The 24,292-nt window shown below is 33.8% G+C and overlaps 21 non-coding genes across 21 annotated transcripts; all 21 read left to right on the forward strand.

Annotated features, from left to right (window-relative positions):
• The first annotated feature begins 787 nt into the window (after nt 1-787).
• Nucleotides 788-859, forward strand: TRNAG-UCC (transfer RNA glycine (anticodon UCC)). The gene has a single exon. It is a non-coding gene; the product is annotated as a tRNA-Gly (tRNA).
• Nucleotides 860-1,926: 1,067 nt separating this feature from the next.
• On the forward strand, nt 1,927-1,998 carry TRNAG-UCC (transfer RNA glycine (anticodon UCC)). The gene has a single exon. It is a non-coding gene; the product is annotated as a tRNA-Gly (tRNA).
• Nucleotides 1,999-3,065: 1,067 nt separating this feature from the next.
• TRNAG-UCC (transfer RNA glycine (anticodon UCC)) lies at nt 3,066-3,137 on the forward strand. The gene has a single exon. It is a non-coding gene; the product is annotated as a tRNA-Gly (tRNA).
• A 1,486-nt stretch (nt 3,138-4,623) lies between these two features.
• On the forward strand, nt 4,624-4,695 carry TRNAG-UCC (transfer RNA glycine (anticodon UCC)). Its single transcript has one exon. It is a non-coding gene; the product is annotated as a tRNA-Gly (tRNA).
• A 1,067-nt stretch (nt 4,696-5,762) lies between these two features.
• Nucleotides 5,763-5,834, forward strand: TRNAG-UCC (transfer RNA glycine (anticodon UCC)). Its single transcript has one exon. It is a non-coding gene; the product is annotated as a tRNA-Gly (tRNA).
• A 1,067-nt stretch (nt 5,835-6,901) lies between these two features.
• Nucleotides 6,902-6,973, forward strand: TRNAG-UCC (transfer RNA glycine (anticodon UCC)). The gene has a single exon. It is a non-coding gene; the product is annotated as a tRNA-Gly (tRNA).
• Nucleotides 6,974-8,040: 1,067 nt separating this feature from the next.
• On the forward strand, nt 8,041-8,112 carry TRNAG-UCC (transfer RNA glycine (anticodon UCC)). Its single transcript has one exon. It is a non-coding gene; the product is annotated as a tRNA-Gly (tRNA).
• Nucleotides 8,113-9,179: 1,067 nt separating this feature from the next.
• TRNAG-UCC (transfer RNA glycine (anticodon UCC)) lies at nt 9,180-9,251 on the forward strand. The gene has a single exon. It is a non-coding gene; the product is annotated as a tRNA-Gly (tRNA).
• A 1,067-nt stretch (nt 9,252-10,318) lies between these two features.
• On the forward strand, nt 10,319-10,390 carry TRNAG-UCC (transfer RNA glycine (anticodon UCC)). The gene has a single exon. It is a non-coding gene; the product is annotated as a tRNA-Gly (tRNA).
• Nucleotides 10,391-11,457: 1,067 nt separating this feature from the next.
• On the forward strand, nt 11,458-11,529 carry TRNAG-UCC (transfer RNA glycine (anticodon UCC)). The gene has a single exon. It is a non-coding gene; the product is annotated as a tRNA-Gly (tRNA).
• Nucleotides 11,530-12,596: 1,067 nt separating this feature from the next.
• On the forward strand, nt 12,597-12,668 carry TRNAG-UCC (transfer RNA glycine (anticodon UCC)). The gene has a single exon. It is a non-coding gene; the product is annotated as a tRNA-Gly (tRNA).
• A 1,067-nt stretch (nt 12,669-13,735) lies between these two features.
• Nucleotides 13,736-13,807, forward strand: TRNAG-UCC (transfer RNA glycine (anticodon UCC)). The gene has a single exon. It is a non-coding gene; the product is annotated as a tRNA-Gly (tRNA).
• A 1,067-nt stretch (nt 13,808-14,874) lies between these two features.
• TRNAG-UCC (transfer RNA glycine (anticodon UCC)) lies at nt 14,875-14,946 on the forward strand. The gene has a single exon. It is a non-coding gene; the product is annotated as a tRNA-Gly (tRNA).
• A 1,067-nt stretch (nt 14,947-16,013) lies between these two features.
• TRNAG-UCC (transfer RNA glycine (anticodon UCC)) lies at nt 16,014-16,085 on the forward strand. Its single transcript has one exon. It is a non-coding gene; the product is annotated as a tRNA-Gly (tRNA).
• A 1,067-nt stretch (nt 16,086-17,152) lies between these two features.
• Nucleotides 17,153-17,224, forward strand: TRNAG-UCC (transfer RNA glycine (anticodon UCC)). Its single transcript has one exon. It is a non-coding gene; the product is annotated as a tRNA-Gly (tRNA).
• A 1,067-nt stretch (nt 17,225-18,291) lies between these two features.
• TRNAG-UCC (transfer RNA glycine (anticodon UCC)) lies at nt 18,292-18,363 on the forward strand. The gene has a single exon. It is a non-coding gene; the product is annotated as a tRNA-Gly (tRNA).
• A 1,067-nt stretch (nt 18,364-19,430) lies between these two features.
• TRNAG-UCC (transfer RNA glycine (anticodon UCC)) lies at nt 19,431-19,502 on the forward strand. The gene has a single exon. It is a non-coding gene; the product is annotated as a tRNA-Gly (tRNA).
• Nucleotides 19,503-20,569: 1,067 nt separating this feature from the next.
• Nucleotides 20,570-20,641, forward strand: TRNAG-UCC (transfer RNA glycine (anticodon UCC)). Its single transcript has one exon. It is a non-coding gene; the product is annotated as a tRNA-Gly (tRNA).
• A 1,067-nt stretch (nt 20,642-21,708) lies between these two features.
• TRNAG-UCC (transfer RNA glycine (anticodon UCC)) lies at nt 21,709-21,780 on the forward strand. The gene has a single exon. It is a non-coding gene; the product is annotated as a tRNA-Gly (tRNA).
• A 648-nt stretch (nt 21,781-22,428) lies between these two features.
• On the forward strand, nt 22,429-22,500 carry TRNAG-UCC (transfer RNA glycine (anticodon UCC)). The gene has a single exon. It is a non-coding gene; the product is annotated as a tRNA-Gly (tRNA).
• A 1,067-nt stretch (nt 22,501-23,567) lies between these two features.
• On the forward strand, nt 23,568-23,639 carry TRNAG-UCC (transfer RNA glycine (anticodon UCC)). Its single transcript has one exon. It is a non-coding gene; the product is annotated as a tRNA-Gly (tRNA).
• Nucleotides 23,640-24,292: the final 653 nt, after the last annotated feature.

Here is a 24,292-nt window from a genome sequence, read left to right on the forward strand (position 1 = left end):
TATGGGATATGGACAGAGTCAAGGCTTTGTCATTCAGAGAATACTAGATTTATGGCATCTTAAAAATATCCAGCTCTGAATAGTCTTATGTAAATTAGGCTATTAAATATATTTTCCTATTATCTGCTTTAGCATGTGATTCAAATTCTCTTTTCCAAAAGTGCCAAAAAGTGGACTTCAGTGGACATCATGTATATTTATTCATTTACATTTTAAACCTATTTTGTGCATTGTATTAATATTTTCCATCATCAAAAGAAGTGCATTGCAGTCAATTACTGGATTAACAGTGTATTCTTTTCATTTTTTAAGATCATAAGCTCCTTAGAGAATGTTTCTTGTTTTGAAGAAATCAGGAATACACTGACCAAGAAATGCCCTTTCAACAAATGGGAAGCTTTCTTGGTATGTGTAGCACTTATGGGGTATGGACAGAGTCATGGCTTTGTCATTCACAGAATACTAGATTTATGGCATCTTAAAAATATCCAACTCTGAATAGTCTTATGTAAATTAGGCTATTAAATATATTTTCCTATTATCTGCTTTAACATTTGATTCAAATTCTCTTTTCCAAAAGTGCCAAAAAGTGGACTTCAGTGTACATCATGTTTATTTATTCATTTGCATTTTTAACCTAATTTGTGCATTGTATTAATATTTTCCATCATCAAAAGAAGTGCATTGCAGTCAATTAATGGATTAAGAGTGTAGAGCATTGAAATCATACAATCAGGTGTTGTGGCTTACAGATTTGACTAACAAATGCCCTTTTGAAAACCAGGAAGCGTTGGTGGTATAGTGGTGAGCATAGCTGCCTTCCAAGCAGTTGACCCGGCTTCGATTCCCGGCCAACGCATAGTTTGTATTCAATTTTTAAGATCATAAACTCCTTAGAGAATTATTCTTGTTTTGAAGGAATTAGGAATACACTGATCAAGAAATGCCCTTTCAAAAAAAGGGAAGCTTTGTTGGTATGTGTAGCACTGGCCAACGCATGATTTTTCTTGTGCATTCTTTTCATTTTTTAAGATCATAAGCTCCTTAGAGAATGTTTCTTGTTTTGAAGAAATCAGGAATACACTGACCAAGAAATGCCCTTTCAACAAATGGGAAGCTTTGTTGGTATGTGTAGCACTTATGGGATATGGACAGAGTCAGGGCTTTGTCATTCAGATAATACTAGATTTATGGCATCTTAAAAATATCCAGCTCTGAATAGTCTTATGTAAATTAGGCTATTAAATATATTTTCCTATTATCTGCTTTAGCATGTGATTCAAATTCTCTTTTCCAAAAGTGCCAAAAAGTGGACTTCAGTGGACATCATGTTTATTTATTCATTTACATTTTAAACCTATTTTGTGCATTGTATTAATATTTTCCATCATCAAAAGAAGTGCATTGCAGTCAATTACTGGATTAACAGTGTATTCTTTTCATTTTTTAAGATCATAAGCTCCTTAGAGAATGTTTCTTGTTTTGAAGAAATCAGGAATACACTGACCAAGAAATGCCCTTTCAACAAATGGGAAGCTTTCTTGGTATGTGTAGCACTTATGGGGTATGGACAGAGTCATGGCTTTGTCATTCACAGAATACTAGATTTATGGCATCTTAAAAATATCCAACTCTGAATAGTCTTATGTAAATTAGGCTATTAAATATATTTTCCTATTATCTGCTTTAACATGTGATTCAAATTCTCTTTTCCAAAAGTGCCAAAAAGTGGACTTCAGTGGACATCATGTTTATTTATTCATTTGCATTTTTAACCTAATTTGTGCATTGTATTAATATTTTCCATCATCAAAAGAAGTGCATTGCAGTCAATTAATGGATTAACAGTGTAGAGCATTGAAATCATACAATCAGGTGTTGTGGCTTACAGATTTGACTAACAAATGCCCTTTTGAAAACCAGGAAGCGTTGGTGGTATAGTGGTGAGCATAGCTGCCTTCCAAGCAGTTGACCCGGCTTCGATTCCCGGCCAACGCATAGTTTGTATTCAATTTTTAAGATCATAAACTCCTTAGAGAATTATTCTTGTTTAGAAGGAATTAGGAATACACTGACCAAGAAATGCCCTTTCAAAAAACGGGAAGCTTTGTTGGTATGTGTAGCACTGGCCAACGCATGATTTTTCTTGTGTATTCTTTTCATTTTTTAAGATCATAAGCTCCTTAGAGAATGTTTCTTGTTTTGAAGAAATCAGGAATACACTGACCAAGAAATGCCCTTTCAACAAATGGGAAGCTTTGTTGGTATGTGTAGCACTTATGGGATATGGACAGAGTCAAGGCTTTGTCATTCAGAGAATACTAGATTTATGGCATCTTAAAAATATCCAGCTCTGAATAGTCTTATGTAAATTAGGCTATTAAATATATTTTCCTATTATCTGCTTTAGCATGTGATTCAAATTCTCTTTTCCAAAAGTGCCAAAAAGTGGACTTCAGTGGACATCATGTTTATTTATTCATTTACATTTTAAACCTATTTTGTGCATTGTATTAATATTTTCCATCATCAAAAGAAGTGCATTGCAGTCAATTACTGGATTAACAGTGTATTCTTTTCATTTTTTAAGATCATAAGCTCCTTAGAGAATGTTTCTTGTTTTGAAGAAATCAGGAATACACTGACCAAGAAATGCCCTTTCAACAAATGGGAAGCTTTCTTGGTATGTGTAGCACTTATGGGGTATGGACAGAGTCATGGCTTTGTCATTCACAGAATACTAGATTTATGGCATCTTAAAAATATCCAACTCTGAATAGTCTTATGTAAATTAGGCTATTAAATATATTTTCCTATTATCTGCTTTAACATGTGATTCAAATTCTCTTTTCCAAAAGTGCCAAAAAGTGGACTTCAGTGGACATCATGTTTATTTATTCATTTGCATTTTTAACCTAATTTGTGCATTGTATTAATATTTTCCATCATCAAAAGAAGTGCATTGCAGTCAATTAATGGATTAACAGTGTAGAGCATTGAAATCATACAATCAGGTGTTGTGGCTTACAGATTTGACTAACAAATGCCCTTTTGAAAACCAGGAAGCGTTGGTGGTATAGTGGTGAGCATAGCTGCCTTCCAAGCAGTTGACCCGGCTTCGATTCCCGGCCAACGCATAGTTTGTATTCAATTTTTAAGATCATAAACTCCTTAGAGAATTATTCTTGTTTAGAAGGAATTAGGAATACACTGACCAAGAAATGCCCTTTCAAAAAACGGGAAGCTTTGTTGGTATGTGTAGCACTGGCCAACGCATGATTTTTCTTGTGTATTCTTTTCATTTTTTAAGATCATAAGCTCCTTAGAGAATGTTTCTTGTTTTGAAGAAATCAGGAATACACTGACCAAGAAATGCCCTTTCAACAAATGGGAAGCTTTGTTGGTATGTGTAGCACTTATGGGATATGGACAGAGTCAAGGCTTTGTCATTCAGAGAATACTAGATTTATGGCATCTTAAAAATATCCAGCTCTGAATAGTCTTATGTAAATTAGGCTATTAAATATATTTTCCTATTATCTGCTTTAGCATGTGATTCAAATTCTCTTTTCCAAAAGTGCCAAAAAGTGGACTTCAGTGGACATCATGTTTATTTATTCATTTACATTTTAAACCTATTTTGTGCATTGTATTAATATTTTCCATCATCAAAAGAAGTGCATTGCAGTCAATTACTGGATTAACAGTGTATTCTTTTCATTTTTTAAGATCATAAGCTCCTTAGAGAATGTTTCTTGTTTTGAAGAAATCAGGAATACACTGACCAAGAAATGCCCTTTCAACAAATGGGAAGCTTTCTTGGTATGTGTAGCACTTATGGGGTATGGACAGAGTCATGGCTTTGTCATTCACAGAATACTAGATTTATGGCATCTTAAAAATATCCAGCTCTGAATAGTCTTATGTAAATTAGGCTATTAAATATATTTTCCTATTATCTGCTTTAGCATGTGATTCAAATTCTCTTTTCCAAAAGTGCCAAAAAGTGGACTTCAGTGGACATCATGTTTATTTATTCATTTACATTTTAAACCTATTTTGTGCATTGTATTAATATTTTCCATCATCAAAAGAAGTGCATTGCAGTCAATTACTGGATTAACAGTGTATTCTTTTCATTTTTTAAGATCATAAGCTCCTTAGAGAATGTTTCTTGTTTTGAAGAAATCAGGAATACACTGACCAAGAAATGCCCTTTCAACAAATGGGAAGCTTTCTTGGTATGTGTAGCACTTATGGGGTATGGACAGAGTCATGGCTTTGTCATTCACAGAATACTAGATTTATGGCATCTTAAAAATATCCAACTCTGAATAGTCTTATGTAAATTAGGCTATTAAATATATTTTCCTATTATCTGCTTTAACATGTGATTCAAATTCTCTTTTCCAAAAGTGCCAAAAAGTGGACTTCAGTGGACATCATGTTTATTTATTCATTTGCATTTTTAACCTAATTTGTGCATTGTATTAATATTTTCCATCATCAAAAGAAGTGCATTGCAGTCAATTAATGGATTAACAGTGTAGAGCATTGAAATCATACAATCAGGTGTTGTGGCTTACAGATTTGACTAACAAATGCCCTTTTGAAAACCAGGAAGCGTTGGTGGTATAGTGGTGAGCATAGCTGCCTTCCAAGCAGTTGACCCGGCTTCGATTCCCGGCCAACGCATAGTTTGTATTCAATTTTTAAGATCATAAACTCCTTAGAGAATTATTCTTGTTTAGAAGGAATTAGGAATACACTGACCAAGAAATGCCCTTTCAAAAAACGGGAAGCTTTGTTGGTATGTGTAGCACTGGCCAACGCATGATTTTTCTTGTGTATTCTTTTCATTTTTTAAGATCATAAGCTCCTTAGAGAATGTTTCTTGTTTTGAAGAAATCAGGAATACACTGACCAAGAAATGCCCTTTCAACAAATGGGAAGCTTTGTTGGTATGTGTAGCACTTATGGGATATGGACAGAGTCAAGGCTTTGTCATTCAGAGAATACTAGATTTATGGCATCTTAAAAATATCCAGCTCTGAATAGTCTTATGTAAATTAGGCTATTAAATATATTTTCCTATTATCTGCTTTAGCATGTGATTCAAATTCTCTTTTCCAAAAGTGCCAAAAAGTGGACTTCAGTGGACATCATGTTTATTTATTCATTTACATTTTAAACCTATTTTGTGCATTGTATTAATATTTTCCATCATCAAAAGAAGTGCATTGCAGTCAATTACTGGATTAACAGTGTATTCTTTTCATTTTTTAAGATCATAAGCTCCTTAGAGAATGTTTCTTGTTTTGAAGAAATCAGGAATACACTGACCAAGAAATGCCCTTTCAACAAATGGGAAGCTTTCTTGGTATGTGTAGCACTTATGGGGTATGGACAGAGTCATGGCTTTGTCATTCACAGAATACTAGATTTATGGCATCTTAAAAATATCCAACTCTGAATAGTCTTATGTAAATTAGGCTAATAAATATATTTTCCTATTATCTGCTTTAACATTTGATTCAAATTCTCTTTTCCAAAAGTGCCAAAAAGTGGACTTCAGTGTACATCATGTTTATTTATTCATTTGCATTTTTAACCTAATTTGTGCATTGTATTAATATTTTCCATCATCAAAAGAAGTGCATTGCAGTCAATTAATGGATTAACAGTGTAGAGCATTGAAATCATACAATCAGGTGTTGTGGCTTACAGATTTGACTAACAAATGCCCTTTTGAAAACCAGGAAGCGTTGGTGGTATAGTGGTGAGCATAGCTGCCTTCCAAGCAGTTGACCCGGCTTCGATTCCCGGCCAACGCATAGTTTGTATTCAATTTTTAAGATCATAAACTCCTTAGAGAATTATTCTTGTTTAGAAGGAATTAGGAATACACTGACCAAGAAATGCCCTTTCAAAAAACGGGAAGCTTTGTTGGTATGTGTAGCACTGGCCAACGCATGATTTTTCTTGTGTATTCTTTTCATTTTTTAAGATCATAAGCTCCTTAGAGAATGTTTCTTGTTTTGAAGAAATCAGGAATACACTGACCAAGAAATGCCCTTTCAACAAATGGGAAGCTTTGTTGGTATGTGTAGCACTTATGGGATATGGACAGAGTCAAGGCTTTGTCATTCAGAGAATACTAGATTTATGGCATCTTAAAAATATCCAGCTCTGAATAGTCTTATGTAAATTAGGCTATTAAATATATTTTCCTATTATCTGCTTTAGCATGTGATTCAAATTCTCTTTTCCAAAAGTGCCAAAAAGTGGACTTCAGTGGACATCATGTTTATTTATTCATTTACATTTTAAACCTATTTTGTGCATTGTATTAATATTTTCCATCATCAAAAGAAGTGCATTGCAGTCAATTACTGGATTAACAGTGTATTCTTTTCATTTTTTAAGATCATAAGCTCCTTAGAGAATGTTTCTTGTTTTGAAGAAATCAGGAATACACTGACCAAGAAATGCCCTTTCAACAAATGGGAAGCTTTCTTGGTATGTGTAGCACTTATGGGGTATGGACAGAGTCATGGCTTTGTCATTCACAGAATACTAGATTTATGGCATCTTAAAAATATCCAACTCTGAATAGTCTTATGTAAATTAGGCTATTAAATATATTTTCCTATTATCTGCTTTAACATTTGATTCAAATTCTCTTTTCCAAAAGTGCCAAAAAGTGGACTTCAGTGTACATCATGTTTATTTATTCATTTGCATTTTTAACCTAATTTGTGCATTGTATTAATATTTTCCATCATCAAAAGAAGTACATTGCAGTCAATTAATGGATTAAGAGTGTAGAGCATTGAAATCATACAATCAGGTGTTGTGGCTTACAGATTTGACTAACAAATGCCCTTTTGAAAACCAGGAAGCGTTGGTGGTATAGTGGTGAGCATAGCTGCCTTCCAAGCAGTTGACCCGGCTTCGATTCCCGGCCAACGCATAGTTTGTATTCAATTTTTAAGATCATAAACTCCTTAGAGAATTATTCTTGTTTAGAAGGAATTAGGAATACACTGACCAAGAAATGCCCTTTCAAAAAACGGGAAGCTTTGTTGGTATGTGTAGCACTGGCCAACGCATGATTTTTCTTGTGTATTCTTTTCATTTTTTAAGATCATAAGCTCCTTAGAGAATGTTTCTTGTTTTGAAGAAATCAGGAATACACTGACCAAGAAATGCCCTTTCAACAAATGGGAAGCTTTGTTGGTATGTGTAGCACTTATGGGATATGGACAGAGTCAAGGCTTTGTCATTCAGAGAATACTAGATTTATGGCATCTTAAAAATATCCAGCTCTGAATAGTCTTATGTAAATTAGGCTATTAAATATATTTTCCTATTATCTGCTTTAGCATGTGATTCAAATTCTCTTTTCCAAAAGTGCCAAAAAGTGGACTTCAGTGGACATCATGTTTATTTATTCATTTACATTTTAAACCTATTTTGTGCATTGTATTAATATTTTCCATCATCAAAAGAAGTGCATTGCAGTCAATTACTGGATTAACAGTGTATTCTTTTCATTTTTTAAGATCATAAGCTCCTTAGAGAATGTTTCTTGTTTTGAAGAAATCAGGAATACACTGACCAAGAAATGCCCTTTCAACAAATGGGAAGCTTTCTTGGTATGTGTAGCACTTATGGGGTATGGACAGAGTCATGGCTTTGTCATTCACAGAATACTAGATTTATGGCATCTTAAAAATATCCAACTCTGAATAGTCTTATGTAAATTAGGCTAATAAATATATTTTCCTATTATCTGCTTTAACATTTGATTCAAATTCTCTTTTCCAAAAGTGCCAAAAAGTGGACTTCAGTGTACATCATGTTTATTTATTCATTTGCATTTTTAACCTAATTTGTGCATTGTATTAATATTTTCCATCATCAAAAGAAGTGCATTGCAGTCAATTAATGGATTAACAGTGTAGAGCATTGAAATCATACAATCAGGTGTTGTGGCTTACAGATTTGACTAACAAATGCCCTTTTGAAAACCAGGAAGCGTTGGTGGTATAGTGGTGAGCATAGCTGCCTTCCAAGCAGTTGACCCGGCTTCGATTCCCGGCCAACGCATAGTTTGTATTCAATTTTTAAGATCATAAACTCCTTAGAGAATTATTCTTGTTTAGAAGGAATTAGGAATACACTGACCAAGAAATGCCCTTTCAAAAAACGGGAAGCTTTGTTGGTATGTGTAGCACTGGCCAACGCATGATTTTTCTTGTGTATTCTTTTCATTTTTTAAGATCATAAGCTCCTTAGAGAATGTTTCTTGTTTTGAAGAAATCAGGAATACACTGACCAAGAAATGCCCTTTCAACAAATGGGAAGCTTTGTTGGTATGTGTAGCACTTATGGGATATGGACAGAGTCAAGGCTTTGTCATTCAGAGAATACTAGATTTATGGCATCTTAAAAATATCCAGCTCTGAATAGTCTTATGTAAATTAGGCTATTAAATATATTTTCCTATTATCTGCTTTAGCATGTGATTCAAATTCTCTTTTCCAAAAGTGCCAAAAAGTGGACTTCAGTGGACATCATGTTTATTTATTCATTTACATTTTAAACCTATTTTGTGCATTGTATTAATATTTTCCATCATCAAAAGAAGTGCATTGCAGTCAATTACTGGATTAACAGTGTATTCTTTTCATTTTTTAAGATCATAAGCTCCTTAGAGAATGTTTCTTGTTTTGAAGAAATCAGGAATACACTGACCAAGAAATGCCCTTTCAACAAATGGGAAGCTTTCTTGGTATGTGTAGCACTTATGGGGTATGGACAGAGTCATGGCTTTGTCATTCACAGAATACTAGATTTATGGCATCTTAAAAATATCCAACTCTGAATAGTCTTATGTAAATTAGGCTATTAAATATATTTTCCTATTATCTGCTTTAACATGTGATTCAAATTCTCTTTTCCAAAAGTGCCAAAAAGTGGACTTCAGTGGACATCATGTTTATTTATTCATTTGCATTTTTAACCTAATTTGTGCATTGTATTAATATTTTCCATCATCAAAAGAAGTGCATTGCAGTCAATTAATGGATTAACAGTGTAGAGCATTGAAATCATACAATCAGGTGTTGTGGCTTACAGATTTGACTAACAAATGCCCTTTTGAAAACCAGGAAGCGTTGGTGGTATAGTGGTGAGCATAGCTGCCTTCCAAGCAGTTGACCCGGCTTCGATTCCCGGCCAACGCATAGTTTGTATTCAATTTTTAAGATCATAAACTCCTTAGAGAATTATTCTTGTTTAGAAGGAATTAGGAATACACTGACCAAGAAATGCCCTTTCAAAAAACGGGAAGCTTTGTTGGTATGTGTAGCACTGGCCAACGCATGATTTTTCTTGTGTATTCTTTTCATTTTTTAAGATCATAAGCTCCTTAGAGAATGTTTCTTGTTTTGAAGAAATCAGGAATACACTGACCAAGAAATGCCCTTTCAACAAATGGGAAGCTTTGTTGGTATGTGTAGCACTTATGGGATATGGACAGAGTCAAGGCTTTGTCATTCAGAGAATACTAGATTTATGGCATCTTAAAAATATCCAGCTCTGAATAGTCTTATGTAAATTAGGCTATTAAATATATTTTCCTATTATCTGCTTTAGCATGTGATTCAAATTCTCTTTTCCAAAAGTGCCAAAAAGTGGACTTCAGTGGACATCATGTTTATTTATTCATTTACATTTTAAACCTATTTTGTGCATTGTATTAATATTTTCCATCATCAAAAGAAGTGCATTGCAGTCAATTACTGGATTAACAGTGTATTCTTTTCATTTTTTAAGATCATAAGCTCCTTAGAGAATGTTTCTTGTTTTGAAGAAATCAGGAATACACTGACCAAGAAATGCCCTTTCAACAAATGGGAAGCTTTCTTGGTATGTGTAGCACTTATGGGGTATGGACAGAGTCATGGCTTTGTCATTCACAGAATACTAGATTTATGGCATCTTAAAAATATCCAACTCTGAATAGTCTTATGTAAATTAGGCTATTAAATATATTTTCCTATTATCTGCTTTAACATTTGATTCAAATTCTCTTTTCCAAAAGTGCCAAAAAGTGGACTTCAGTGTACATCATGTTTATTTATTCATTTGCATTTTTAACCTAATTTGTGCATTGTATTAATATTTTCCATCATCAAAAGAAGTGCATTGCAGTCAATTAATGGATTAAGAGTGTAGAGCATTGAAATCATACAATCAGGTGTTGTGGCTTACAGATTTGACTAACAAATGCCCTTTTGAAAACCAGGAAGCGTTGGTGGTATAGTGGTGAGCATAGCTGCCTTCCAAGCAGTTGACCCGGCTTCGATTCCCGGCCAACGCATAGTTTGTATTCAATTTTTAAGATCATAAACTCCTTAGAGAATTATTCTTGTTTAGAAGGAATTAGGAATACACTGACCAAGAAATGCCCTTTCAAAAAACGGGAAGCTTTGTTGGTATGTGTAGCACTGGCCAACGCATGATTTTTCTTGTGTATTCTTTTCATTTTTTAAGATCATAAGCTCCTTAGAGAATGTTTCTTGTTTTGAAGAAATCAGGAATACACTGACCAAGAAATGCCCTTTCAACAAATGGGAAGCTTTGTTGGTATGTGTAGCACTTATGGGATATGGACAGAGTCAAGGCTTTGTCATTCAGAGAATACTAGATTTATGGCATCTTAAAAATATCCAGCTCTGAATAGTCTTATGTAAATTAGGCTATTAAATATATTTTCCTATTATCTGCTTTAGCATGTGATTCAAATTCTCTTTTCCAAAAGTGCCAAAAAGTGGACTTCAGTGGACATCATGTATATTTATTCATTTACATTTTAAACCTATTTTGTGCATTGTATTAATATTTTCCATCATCAAAAGAAGTGCATTGCAGTCAATTACTGGATTAACAGTGTATTCTTTTCATTTTTTAAGATCATAAGCTCCTTAGAGAATGTTTCTTGTTTTGAAGAAATCAGGAATACACTGACCAAGAAATGCCCTTTCAACAAATGGGAAGCTTTCTTGGTATGTGTAGCACTTATGGGGTATGGACAGAGTCATGGCTTTGTCATTCACAGAATACTAGATTTATGGCATCTTAAAAATATCCAACTCTGAATAGTCTTATGTAAATTAGGCTATTAAATATATTTTCCTATTATCTGCTTTAACATTTGATTCAAATTCTCTTTTCCAAAAGTGTCAAAAAGTGGACTTCAGTGTACATCATGTTTATTTATTCATTTGCATTTTTAACCTAATTTGTGCATTGTATTAATATTTTCCATCATCAAAAGAAGTGCATTGCAGTCAATTAATGGATTAAGAGTGTAGAGCATTGAAATCATACAATCAGGTGTTGTGGCTTACAGATTTGACTAACAAATGCCCTTTTAAAAACCAGGAAGCGTTGGTGGTATAGTGGTGAGCATAGCTGCCTTCCAAGCAGTTGACCTGGGTTCGATTCCCGGCCAACGCATAGTTTGTATTCAATTTTTAAGATCATAAACTCCTTAGAGAATTATTCTTGTTTTGAAGGAATTAGGAATACACTGATCAAGAAATGCCCTTTCAAAAAAAGGGAAGCTTTGTTGGTATGTGTAGCACTGGCCAACGCATGATTTTTCTTGTGCATTCTTTTCATTTTTTAAGATCATAAGCTCCTTAGAGAATGTTTCTTGTTTTGAAGAAATCAGGAATACACTGACCAAGAAATGCCCTTTCAACAAATGGGAAGCTTTGTTGGTATGTGTAGCACTTATGGGATATGGACAGAGTCATGGCTTTGTCATTCAGAGAATACTAGATTTATGGCATCTTAAAAATATCCAGCTCTGAATAGTCTTATGTAAATTAGGCTATTAAATATATTTTCCTATTATCTGCTTTAGCATGTGATTCAAATTCTCTTTTCCAAAAGTGCCAAAAAGTGGACTTCAGTGGACATCATGTTTATTTATTCATTTACATTTTAAACCTATTTTGTGCATTGTATTAATATTTTCCATCATCAAAAGAAGTGCATTGCAGTCAATTACTGGATTAACAGTGTATTCTTTTCATTTTTTAAGATCATAAGCTCCTTAGAGAATGTTTCTTGTTTTGAAGAAATCAGGAATACACTGACCAAGAAATGCCCTTTCAACAAATGGGAAGCTTTCTTGGTATGTGTAGCACTTATGGGGTATGGACAGAGTCATGGCTTTGTCATTCACAGAATACTAGATTTATGGCATCTTAAAAATATCCAACTCTGAATAGTCTTATGTAAATTAGGCTATTAAATATATTTTCCTATTATCTGCTTTAACATGTGATTCAAATTCTCTTTTCCAAAAGTGCCAAAAAGTGGACTTCAGTGGACATCATGTTTATTTATTCATTTGCATTTTTAACCTAATTTGTGCATTGTATTAATATTTTCCATCATCAAAAGAAGTGCATTGCAGTCAATTAATGGATTAACAGTGTAGAGCATTGAAATCATACAATCAGGTGTTGTGGCTTACAGATTTGACTAACAAATGCCCTTTTGAAAACCAGGAAGCGTTGGTGGTATAGTGGTGAGCATAGCTGCCTTCCAAGCAGTTGACCCGGCTTCGATTCCCGGCCAACGCATAGTTTGTATTCAATTTTTAAGATCATAAACTCCTTAGAGAATTATTCTTGTTTAGAAGGAATTAGGAATACACTGACCAAGAAATGCCCTTTCAAAAAACGGGAAGCTTTGTTGGTATGTGTAGCACTGGCCAACGCATGATTTTTCTTGTGTATTCTTTTCATTTTTTAAGATCATAAGCTCCTTAGAGAATGTTTCTTGTTTTGAAGAAATCAGGAATACACTGACCAAGAAATGCCCTTTCAACAAATGGGAAGCTTTGTTGGTATGTGTAGCACTTATGGGATATGGACAGAGTCAAGGCTTTGTCATTCAGAGAATACTAGATTTATGGCATCTTAAAAATATCCAGCTCTGAATAGTCTTATGTAAATTAGGCTATTAAATATATTTTCCTATTATCTGCTTTAGCATGTGATTCAAATTCTCTTTTCCAAAAGTGCCAAAAAGTGGACTTCAGTGGACATCATGTTTATTTATTCATTTACATTTTAAACCTATTTTGTGCATTGTATTAATATTTTCCATCATCAAAAGAAGTGCATTGCAGTCAATTACTGGATTAACAGTGTATTCTTTTCATTTTTTAAGATCATAAGCTCCTTAGAGAATGTTTCTTGTTTTGAAGAAATCAGGAATACACTGACCAAGAAATGCCCTTTCAACAAATGGGAAGCTTTCTTGGTATGTGTAGCACTTATGGGGTATGGACAGAGTCATGGCTTTGTCATTCACAGAATACTAGATTTATGGCATCTTAAAAATATCCAACTCTGAATAGTCTTATGTAAATTAGGCTATTAAATATATTTTCCTATTATCTGCTTTAACATTTGATTCAAATTCTCTTTTCCAAAAGTGCCAAAAAGTGGACTTCAGTGTACATCATGTTTATTTATTCATTTGCATTTTTAACCTAATTTGTGCATTGTATTAATATTTTCCATCATCAAAAGAAGTGCATTGCAGTCAATTAATGGATTAACAGTGTAGAGCATTGAAATCATACAATCAGGTGTTGTGGCTTACAGATTTGACTAACAAATGCCCTTTTGAAAACCAGGAAGCGTTGGTGGTATAGTGGTGAGCATAGCTGCCTTCCAAGCAGTTGACCCGGCTTCGATTCCCGGCCAACGCATAGTTTGTATTCAATTTTTAAGATCATAAACTCCTTAGAGAATTATTCTTGTTTAGAAGGAATTAGGAATACACTGACCAAGAAATGCCCTTTCAAAAAACGGGAAGCTTTGTTGGTATGTGTAGCACTGGCCAACGCATGATTTTTCTTGTGTATTCTTTTCATTTTTTAAGATCATAAGCTCCTTAGAGAATGTTTCTTGTTTTGAAGAAATCAGGAATACACTGACCAAGAAATGCCCTTTCAACAAATGGGAAGCTTTGTTGGTATGTGTAGCACTTATGGGATATGGACAGAGTCAAGGCTTTGTCATTCAGAGAATACTAGATTTATGGCATCTTAAAAATATCCAGCTCTGAATAGTCTTATGTAAATTAGGCTATTAAATATATTTTCCTATTATCTGCTTTAGCATGTGATTCAAATTCTCTTTTCCAAAAGTGCCAAAAAGTGGACTTCAGTGGACATCATGTATATTTATTCATTTACATTTTAAACCTATTTTGTGCATTGTATTAATATTTTCCATCATCAAAAGAAGTGCATTGCAGTCAATTACTGGATTAACAGTGTATTCTTTTCATTTTTTAAGATCATAAGCTCCTTAGAGAATGTTTCTTGTTTTGAAGAAATCAGGAATACACTGACCAAGAAATGCCCTTTCAACAAATGGGAAGCTTTCTTGGTATGTGTAGCACTTATGGGGTATGGACAGAGTCATGGCTTTGTCATTCACAGAATACTAGATTTATGGCATCTTAAAAATATCCAACTCTGAATAGTCTTATGTAAATTAGGCTATTAAATATATTTTCCTATTATCTGCTTTAACATTTGATTCAAATTCTCTTTTCCAAAAGTGCCAAAAAGTGGACTTCAGTGTACATCATGTTTATTTATTCATTTGCATTTTTAACCTAATTTGTGCATTGTATTAATATTTTCCATCATCAAAAGAAGTGCATTGCAGTCAATTAATGGATTAACAGTGTAGAGCATTGAAATCATACAATCAGGTGTTGTGGCTTACAGATTTGACTAACAAATGCCCTTTTGAAAACCAGGAAGCGTTGGTGGTATAGTGGTGAGCATAGCTGCCTTCCAAGCAGTTGACCCGGCTTCGATTCCCGGCCAACGCATAGTTTGTATTCAATTTTTAAGATCATAAACTCCTTAGAGAATTATTCTTGTTTAGAAGGAATTAGGAATACACTGACCAAGAAATGCCCTTTCAAAAAACGGGAAGCTTTGTTGGTATGTGTAGCACTGGCCAACGCATGATTTTTCTTGTGTATTCTTTTCATTTTTTAAGATCATAAGCTCCTTAGAGAATGTTTCTTGTTTTGAAGAAATCAGGAATACACTGACCAAGAAATGCCCTTTCAACAAATGGGAAGCTTTGTTGGTATGTGTAGCACTTATGGGATATGGACAGAGTCAAGGCTTTGTCATTCAGAGAATACTAGATTTATGGCATCTTAAAAATATCCAGCTCTGAATAGTCTTATGTAAATTAGGCTATTAAATATATTTTCCTATTATCTGCTTTAGCATGTGATTCAAATTCTCTTTTCCAAAAGTGCCAAAAAGTGGACTTCAGTGGACATCATGTTTATTTATTCATTTACATTTTAAACCTATTTTGTGCATTGTATTAATATTTTCCATCATCAAAAGAAGTGCATTGCAGTCAATTACTGGATTAACAGTGTATTCTTTTCATTTTTTAAGATCATAAGCTCCTTAGAGAATGTTTCTTGTTTTGAAGAAATCAGGAATACACTGACCAAGAAATGCCCTTTCAACAAATGGGAAGCTTTCTTGGTATGTGTAGCACTTATGGGGTATGGACAGAGTCATGGCTTTGTCATTCACAGAAAACTAGATTTATGGCATCTTAAAAATATCCAACTCTGAATAGTCTTATGTAAATTAGGCTATTAAATATATTTTCCTATTATCTGCTTTAACATTTGATTCAAATTCTCTTTTCCAAAAGTGCCAAAAAGTGGACTTCAGTGTACATCATGTTTATTTATTCATTTGCATTTTTAACCTAATTTGTGCATTGTATTAATATTTTCCATCATCAAAAGAAGTGCATTGCAGTCAATTAATGGATTAACAGTGTAGAGCATTGAAATCATACAATCAGGTGTTGTGGCTTACAGATTTGACTAACAAATGCCCTTTTGAAAACCAGGAAGCGTTGGTGGTATAGTGGTGAGCATAGCTGCCTTCCAAGCAGTTGACCCGGCTTCGATTCCCGGCCAACGCATAGTTTGTATTCAATTTTTAAGATCATAAACTCCTTAGAGAATTATTCTTGTTTAGAAGGAATTAGGAATACACTGACCAAGAAATGCCCTTTCAAAAAACGGGAAGCTTTGTTGGTATGTGTAGCACTGGCCAACGCATGATTTTTCTTGTGTATTCTTTTCATTTTTTAAGATCATAAGCTCCTTAGAGAATGTTTCTTGTTTTGAAGAAATCAGGAATACACTGACCAAGAAATGCCCTTTCAACAAATGGGAAGCTTTGTTGGTATGTGTAGCACTTATGGGATATGGACAGAGTCAAGGCTTTGTCATTCAGAGAATACTAGATTTATGGCATCTTAAAAATATCCAGCTCTGAATAGTCTTATGTAAATTAGGCTATTAAATATATTTTCCTATTATCTGCTTTAGCATGTGATTCAAATTCTCTTTTCCAAAAGTGCCAAAAAGTGGACTTCAGTGGACATCATGTATATTTATTCATTTACATTTTAAACCTATTTTGTGCATTGTATTAATATTTTCCATCATCAAAAGAAGTGCATTGCAGTCAATTACTGGATTAACAGTGTATTCTTTTCATTTTTTAAGATCATAAGCTCCTTAGAGAATGTTTCTTGTTTTGAAGAAATCAGGAATACACTGACCAAGAAATGCCCTTTCAACAAATGGGAAGCTTTCTTGGTATGTGTAGCACTTATGGGGTATGGACAGAGTCATGGCTTTGTCATTCACAGAATACTAGATTTATGGCATCTTAAAAATATCCAACTCTGAATAGTCTTATGTAAATTAGGCTATTAAATATATTTTCCTATTATCTGCTTTAACATTTGATTCAAATTCTCTTTTCCAAAAGTGCCAAAAAGTGGACTTCAGTGTACATCATGTTTATTTATTCATTTGCATTTTTAACCTAATTTGTGCATTGTATTAATATTTTCCATCATCAAAAGAAGTGCATTGCAGTCAATTAATGGATTAAGAGTGTAGAGCATTGAAATCATACAATCAGGTGTTGTGGCTTACAGATTTGACTAACAAATGCCCTTTTGAAAACCAGGAAGCGTTGGTGGTATAGTGGTGAGCATAGCTGCCTTCCAAGCAGTTGACCCGGCTTCGATTCCCGGCCAACGCATAGTTTGTATTCAATTTTTAAGATCATAAACTCCTTAGAGAATTATTCTTGTTTAGAAGGAATTAGGAATACACTGACCAAGAAATGCCCTTTCAAAAAACGGGAAGCTTTGTTGGTATGTGTAGCACTGGCCAACGCATGATTTTTCTTGTGTATTCTTTTCATTTTTTAAGATCATAAGCTCCTTAGAGAATGTTTCTTGTTTTGAAGAAATCAGGAATACACTGACCAAGAAATGCCCTTTCAACAAATGGGAAGCTTTGTTGGTATGTGTAGCACTTATGGGATATGGACAGAGTCAAGGCTTTGTCATTCAGAGAATACTAGATTTATGGCATCTTAAAAATATCCAGCTCTGAATAGTCTTATGTAAATTAGGCTATTAAATATATTTTCCTATTATCTGCTTTAGCATGTGATTCAAATTCTCTTTTCCAAAAGTGCCAAAAAGTGGACTTCAGTGGACATCATGTATATTTATTCATTTACATTTTAAACCTATTTTGTGCATTGTATTAATATTTTCCATCATCAAAAGAAGTGCATTGCAGTCAATTACTGGATTAACAGTGTATTCTTTTCATTTTTTAAGATCATAAGCTCCTTAGAGAATGTTTCTTGTTTTGAAGAAATCAGGAATACACTGACCAAGAAATGCCCTTTCAACAAATGGGAAGCTTTCTTGGTATGTGTAGCACTTATGGGGTATGGACAGAGTCATGGCTTTGTCATTCACAGAATACTAGATTTATGGCATCTTAAAAATATCCAACTCTGAATAGTCTTATGTAAATTAGGCTATTAAATATATTTTCCTATTATCTGCTTTAACATGTGATTCAAATTCTCTTTTCCAAAAGTGCCAAAAAGTGGACTTCAGTGGACATCATGTTTATTTATTCATTTGCATTTTTAACCTAATTTGTGCATTGTATTAATATTTTCCATCATCAAAAGAAGTGCATTGCAGTCAATTAATGGATTAACAGTGTAGAGCATTGAAATCATACAATCAGGTGTTGTGGCTTACAGATTTGACTAACAAATGCCCTTTTGAAAACCAGGAAGCGTTGGTGGTATAGTGGTGAGCATAGCTGCCTTCCAAGCAGTTGACCCGGCTTCGATTCCCGGCCAACGCATAGTTTGTATTCAATTTTTAAGATCATAAACTCCTTAGAGAATTATTCTTGTTTAGAAGGAATTAGGAATACACTGACCAAGAAATGCCCTTTCAAAAAACAGGAAGCTTTGTTGGTATGTGTAGCACTGGCCAACGCATGATTTTTCTTGTGTATTCTTTTCATTTTTTAAGATCATAAGCTCCTTAGAGAATGTTTCTTGTTTTGAAGAAATCAGGAATACACTGACCAAGAAATGCCCTTTCAACAAATGGGAAGCTTTGTTGGTATGTGTAGCACTTATGGGATATGGACAGAGTCAAGGCTTTGTCATTCAGAGAATACTAGATTTATGGCATCTTAAAAATATCCAGCTCTGAATAGTCTTATGTAAATTAGGCTATTAAATATATTTTCCTATTATCTGCTTTAGCATGTGATTCAAATTCTCTTTTCCAAAAGTGCCAAAAAGTGGACTTCAGTGGACATCATGTTTATTTATTCATTTACATTTTAAACCTATTTTGTGCATTGTATTAATATTTTCCATCATCAAAAGAAGTGCATTGCAGTCAATTACTGGATTAACAGTGTATTCTTTTCATTTTTTAAGATCATAAGCTCCTTAGAGAATGTTTCTTGTTTTGAAGAAATCAGGAATACACTGACCAAGAAATGCCCTTTCAACAAATGGGAAGCTTTCTTGGTATGTGTAGCACTTATGGGGTATGGACAGAGTCATGGCTTTGTCATTCACAGAATACTAGATTTATGGCATCTTAAAAATATCCAACTCTGAATAGTCTTATGTAAATTAGGCTATTAAATATATTTTCCTATTATCTGCTTTAACATTTGATTCAAATTCTCTTTTCCAAAAGTGCCAAAAAGTGGACTTCAGTGTACATCATGTTTATTTATTCATTTGCATTTTTAACCTAATTTGTGCATTGTATTAATATTTTCCATCATCAAAAGAAGTACATTGCAGTCAATTAATGGATTAAGAGTGTAGAGCATTGAAATCATACAATCAGGTGTTGTGGCTTACAGATTTGACTAACAAATGCCCTTTTGAAAACCAGGAAGCGTTGGTGGTATAGTGGTGAGCATAGCTGCCTTCCAAGCAGTTGACCCGGGTTCGATTCCCGGCCAACGCATAGTTTGTATTCAATTTTTAAGATCATAAACTCCTTAGAGAATTATTCTTGTTTTGAAGGAATTAGGAATACACTGATCAAGAAATGCCCTTTCAAAAAAAGGGAAGCTTTGTTGGTATGTGTAGCACTGGCCAACGCATGATTTTTCTTGTGCATTCTTTTCATTTTTTAAGATCATAAGCTCCTTAGAGAATGTTTCTTGTTTTGAAGAAATCAGGAATACACTGACCAAGAAATGCCCTTTCAACAAATGGGAAGCTTTGTTGGTATGTGTAGCACTTATGGGATATGGACAGAGTCATGGCTTTGTCATTCACAGAATACTAGATTTATGGCATCTTAAAAATATCCAGCTCTGAATAGTCTTATGTAAATTAGGCTATTAAATATATTTTCCTATTATCTGCTTTAGCATGTGATTCAAATTCTCTTTTCCAAAAGTGCCAAAAAGTGGACTTCAGTGGACATCATGTTTATTTATTCATTTACATTTTAAACCTATTTTGTGCATTGTATTAATATTTTCCATCATCAAAAGAAGTGCATTGCAGTCAATTACTGGATTATCAGTGTATTCTTTTCATTTTTTAAGATCATAAGCTCCTTAGAGAATGTTTCTTGTTTTGAAGAAATCAGGAATACACTGACCAAGAAATGCCCTTTCAACAAATGGGAAGCTTTGTTGGTATGTGTAGCACTTATGGGGTATGGACAGAGTCATGGCTTTGTCATTCACAGAATACTAGATTTATGGCATCTTAAAAATATCCAACTCTGAATAGTCTTATGTAAATTAGGCTATTAAATATATTTTCCTATTATCTGCTTTAACATTTGATTCAAATTCTCTTTTCCAAAAGTGCCAAAAAGTGGACTTCAGTGTACATCATGTTTATTTATTCATTTGCATTTTTAACCTAATTTGTGCATTGTATTAATATTTTCCATCATCAAAAGAAGTACATTGCAGTCAATTAATGGATTAAGAGTGTAGAGCATTGAAATCATACAATCAGGTGTTGTGGCTTACAGATTTGACTAACAAATGCCCTTTTGAAAACCAGGAAGCGTTGGTGGTATAGTGGTGAGCATAGCTGCCTTCCAAGCAGTTGACCCGGGTTCGATTCCCGGCCAACGCATAGTTTGTATTCAATTTTTAAGATCATAAACTCCTTAGAGAATTATTCTTGTTTAGAAGGAATTAGGAATACACTGACCAAGAAATGCCCTTTCAAAAAACGGGAAGCTTTGTTGGTATGTGTAGCACTGGCCAACGCATGATTTTTCTTGTGTATTCTTTTCATTTTTTAAGATCATAAGCTCCTTAGAGAATGTTTCTTGTTTTGAAGAAATCAGGAATACACTGACCAAGAAATGCCCTTTCAACAAATGGGAAGCTTTGTTGGTATGTGTAGCACTTATGGGATATGGACAGAGTCAAGGCTTTGTCATTCAGAGAATACTAGATTTATGGCATCTTAAAAATATCCAGCTCTGAATAGTCTTATGTAAATTAGGCTATTAAATATATTTTCCTATTATCTGCTTTAGCATGTGATTCAAATTCTCTTTTCCAAAAGTGCCAAAAAGTGGACTTCAGTGGACATCATGTATATTTATTCATTTACATTTTAAACCTATTTTGTGCATTGTATTAATATTTTCCATCATCAAAAGAAGTGCATTGCAGTCAATTACTGGATTAACAGTGTATTCTTTTCATTTTTTAAGATCATAAGCTCCTTAGAGAATGTTTCTTGTTTTGAAGAAATCAGGAATACACTGACCAAGAAATGCCCTTTCAACAAATGGGAAGCTTTCTTGGTATGTGTAGCACTTATGGGGTATGGACAGAGTCATGGCTTTGTCATTCACAGAATACTAGATTTATGGCATCTTAAAAATATCCAACTCTGAATAGTCTTATGTAAATTAGGCTATTAAATATATTTTCCTATTATCTGCTTTAACATTTGATTCAAATTCTCTTTTCCAAAAGTGCCAAAAAGTGGACTTCAGTGTACATCATGTTTATTTATTCATTTGCATTTTTAACCTAATTTGTGCATTGTATTAATATTTTCCATCATCAAAAGAAGTGCATTGCAGTCAATTAATGGATTAAGAGTGTAGAGCATTGAAATCATACAATCAGGTGTTGTGGCTTACAGATTTGACTAACAAATGCCCTTTTGAAAACCAGGAAGCGTTGGTGGTATAGTGGTGAGCATAGCTGCCTTCCAAGCAGTTGACCCGGCTTCGATTCCCGGCCAACGCATAGTTTGTATTCAATTTTTAAGATCATAAACTCCTTAGAGAATTATTCTTGTTTAGAAGGAATTAGGAATACACTGACCAAGAAATGCCCTTTCAAAAAACGGGAAGCTTTGTTGGTATGTGTAGCACTGGCCAACGCATGATTTTTCTTGTGTATTCTTTTCATTTTTTAAGATCATAAGCTCCTTAGAGAATGTTTCTTGTTTTGAAGAAATCAGGAATACACTGACCAAGAAATGCCCTTTCAACAAATGGGAAGCTTTCTTGGTATGTGTAGCACTTATGGGGTATGGACAGAGTCATGGCTTTGTCATTCACAGAATACTAGATTTATGGCATCTTAAAAATATCCAACTCTGAATAGTCTTATGTAAATTAGGCTATTAAATATATTTTCCTATTATCTGCTTTAACATTTGATTCAAATTCTCTTTTCCAAAAGTGCCAAAAAGTGGACTTCAGTGTACATCATGTTTATTTATTCATTTGCATTTTTAACCTAATTTGTGCATTGTATTAATATTTTCCATCATCAAAAGAAGTGCATTGCAGTCAATTAATGGATTAACAGTGTAGAGCATTGAAATCATACAATCAGGTGTTGTGGCTTACAGATTTGACTAACAAATGCCCTTTTGAAAACCAGGAAGCGTTGGTGGTATAGTGGTGAGCATAGCTGCCTTCCAAGCAGTTGACCCGGCTTCGATTCCCGGCCAACGCATAGTTTGTATTCAATTTTTAAGATCATAAACTCCTTAGAGAATTATTCTTGTTTAGAAGGAATTAGGAATACAGTGACCAAGAAATGCCCTTTCAAAAAACGGGAAGCTTTGTTGGTATGTGTAGCACTGGCCAACGCATGATTTTTCTTGTGTATTCTTTTCATTTTTTAAGATCATAAGCTCCTTAGAGAATGTTTCTTGTTTTGAAGAAATCAGGAATACACTGACCAAGAAATGCCCTTTCAACAAATGGGAAGCTTTGTTGGTATGTGTAGCACTTATGGGATATGGACAGAGTCAAGGCTTTGTCATTCAGAGAATACTAGATTTATGGCATCTTAAAAATATCCAGCTCTGAATAGTCTTATGTAAATTAGGCTATTAAATATATTTTCCTATTATCTGCTTTAGCATGTGATTCAAATTCTCTTTTCCAAAAGTGCCAAAAAGTGGACTTCAGTGGACATCATGTATATTTATTCATTTACATTTTAAACCTATTTTGTGCATTGTATTAATATTTTCCATCATCAAAAAAAGTGCATTGCAGTCAATTACTGGATTAACAGTGTATTCTTTTCATTTTTTAAGATCATAAGCTCCTTAGAGAATGTTTCTTGTTTTGAAGAAATCAGGAATACACTGACCAAGAAATGCCCTTTCAACAAATGGGAAGCTTTCTTGGTATGTGTAGCACTTATGGGGTATGGACAGAGTCATGGCTTTGTCATTCACAGAATACTAGATTTATGGCATCTTAAAAATATCCAACTCTGAATAGTCTTATGTAAATTAGGCTATTAAATATATTTTCCTATTATCTGCTTTAACATTTGATTCAAATTCTCTTTTCCAAAAGTGCCAAAAAGTGGACTTCAGTGTACATCATGTTTATTTATTCATTTGCATTTTTAACCTAATTTGTGCATTGTATTAATATTTTCCATCATCAAAAGAAGTGCATTGCAGTCAATTAATGGATTAAGAGTGTAGAGCATTGAAATCATACAATCAGGTGTTGTGGCTTACAGATTTGACTAACAAATGCCCTTTTGAAAACCAGGAAGCGTTGGTGGTATAGTGGTGAGCATAGCTGCCTTCCAAGCAGTTGACCCGGCTTCGATTCCCGGCCAACGCATAGTTTGTATTCAATTTTTAAGATCATAAACTCCTTAGAGAATTATTCTTGTTTAGAAGGAATTAGGAATACACTGACCAAGAAATGCCCTTTCAAAAAACGGGAAGCTTTGTTGGTATGTGTAGCACTGGCCAACGCATGATTTTTCTTGTGTATTCTTTTCATTTTTTAAGATCATAAGCTCCTTAGAGAATGTTTCTTGTTTTGAAGAAATCAGGAATACACTGACCAAGAAATGCCCTTTCAACAAATGGGAAGCTTTGTTGGTATGTGTAGCACTTATGGGATATGGACAGAGTCAAGGCTTTGTCATTCAGAGAATACTAGATTTATGGCATCTTAAAAATATCCAGCTCTGAATAGTCTTATGTAAATTAGGCTATTAAATATATTTTCCTATTATCTGCTTTAGCATGTGATTCAAATTCTCTTTTCCAAAAGTGCCAAAAAGTGGACTTCAGTGGACATCATGTATATTTATTCATTTACATTTTAAACCTATTTTGTGCATTGTATTAATATTTTCCATCATCAAAAGAAGTGCATTGCAGTCAATTACTGGATTAACAGTGTATTCTTTTCATTTTTTAAGATCATAAGCTCCTTAGAGAATGTTTCTTGTTTTGAAGAAATCAGGAATACACTGACCAAGA

The sequence above is a fragment of the Taudactylus pleione genome, unplaced genomic scaffold, assembly GCF_031769625.1.
Source record: "Taudactylus pleione unplaced genomic scaffold, aTauple2 ptg000467l, whole genome shotgun sequence".
Classification (NCBI taxonomy): Eukaryota; Metazoa; Chordata; class Amphibia; order Anura; family Myobatrachidae; genus Taudactylus; species Taudactylus pleione.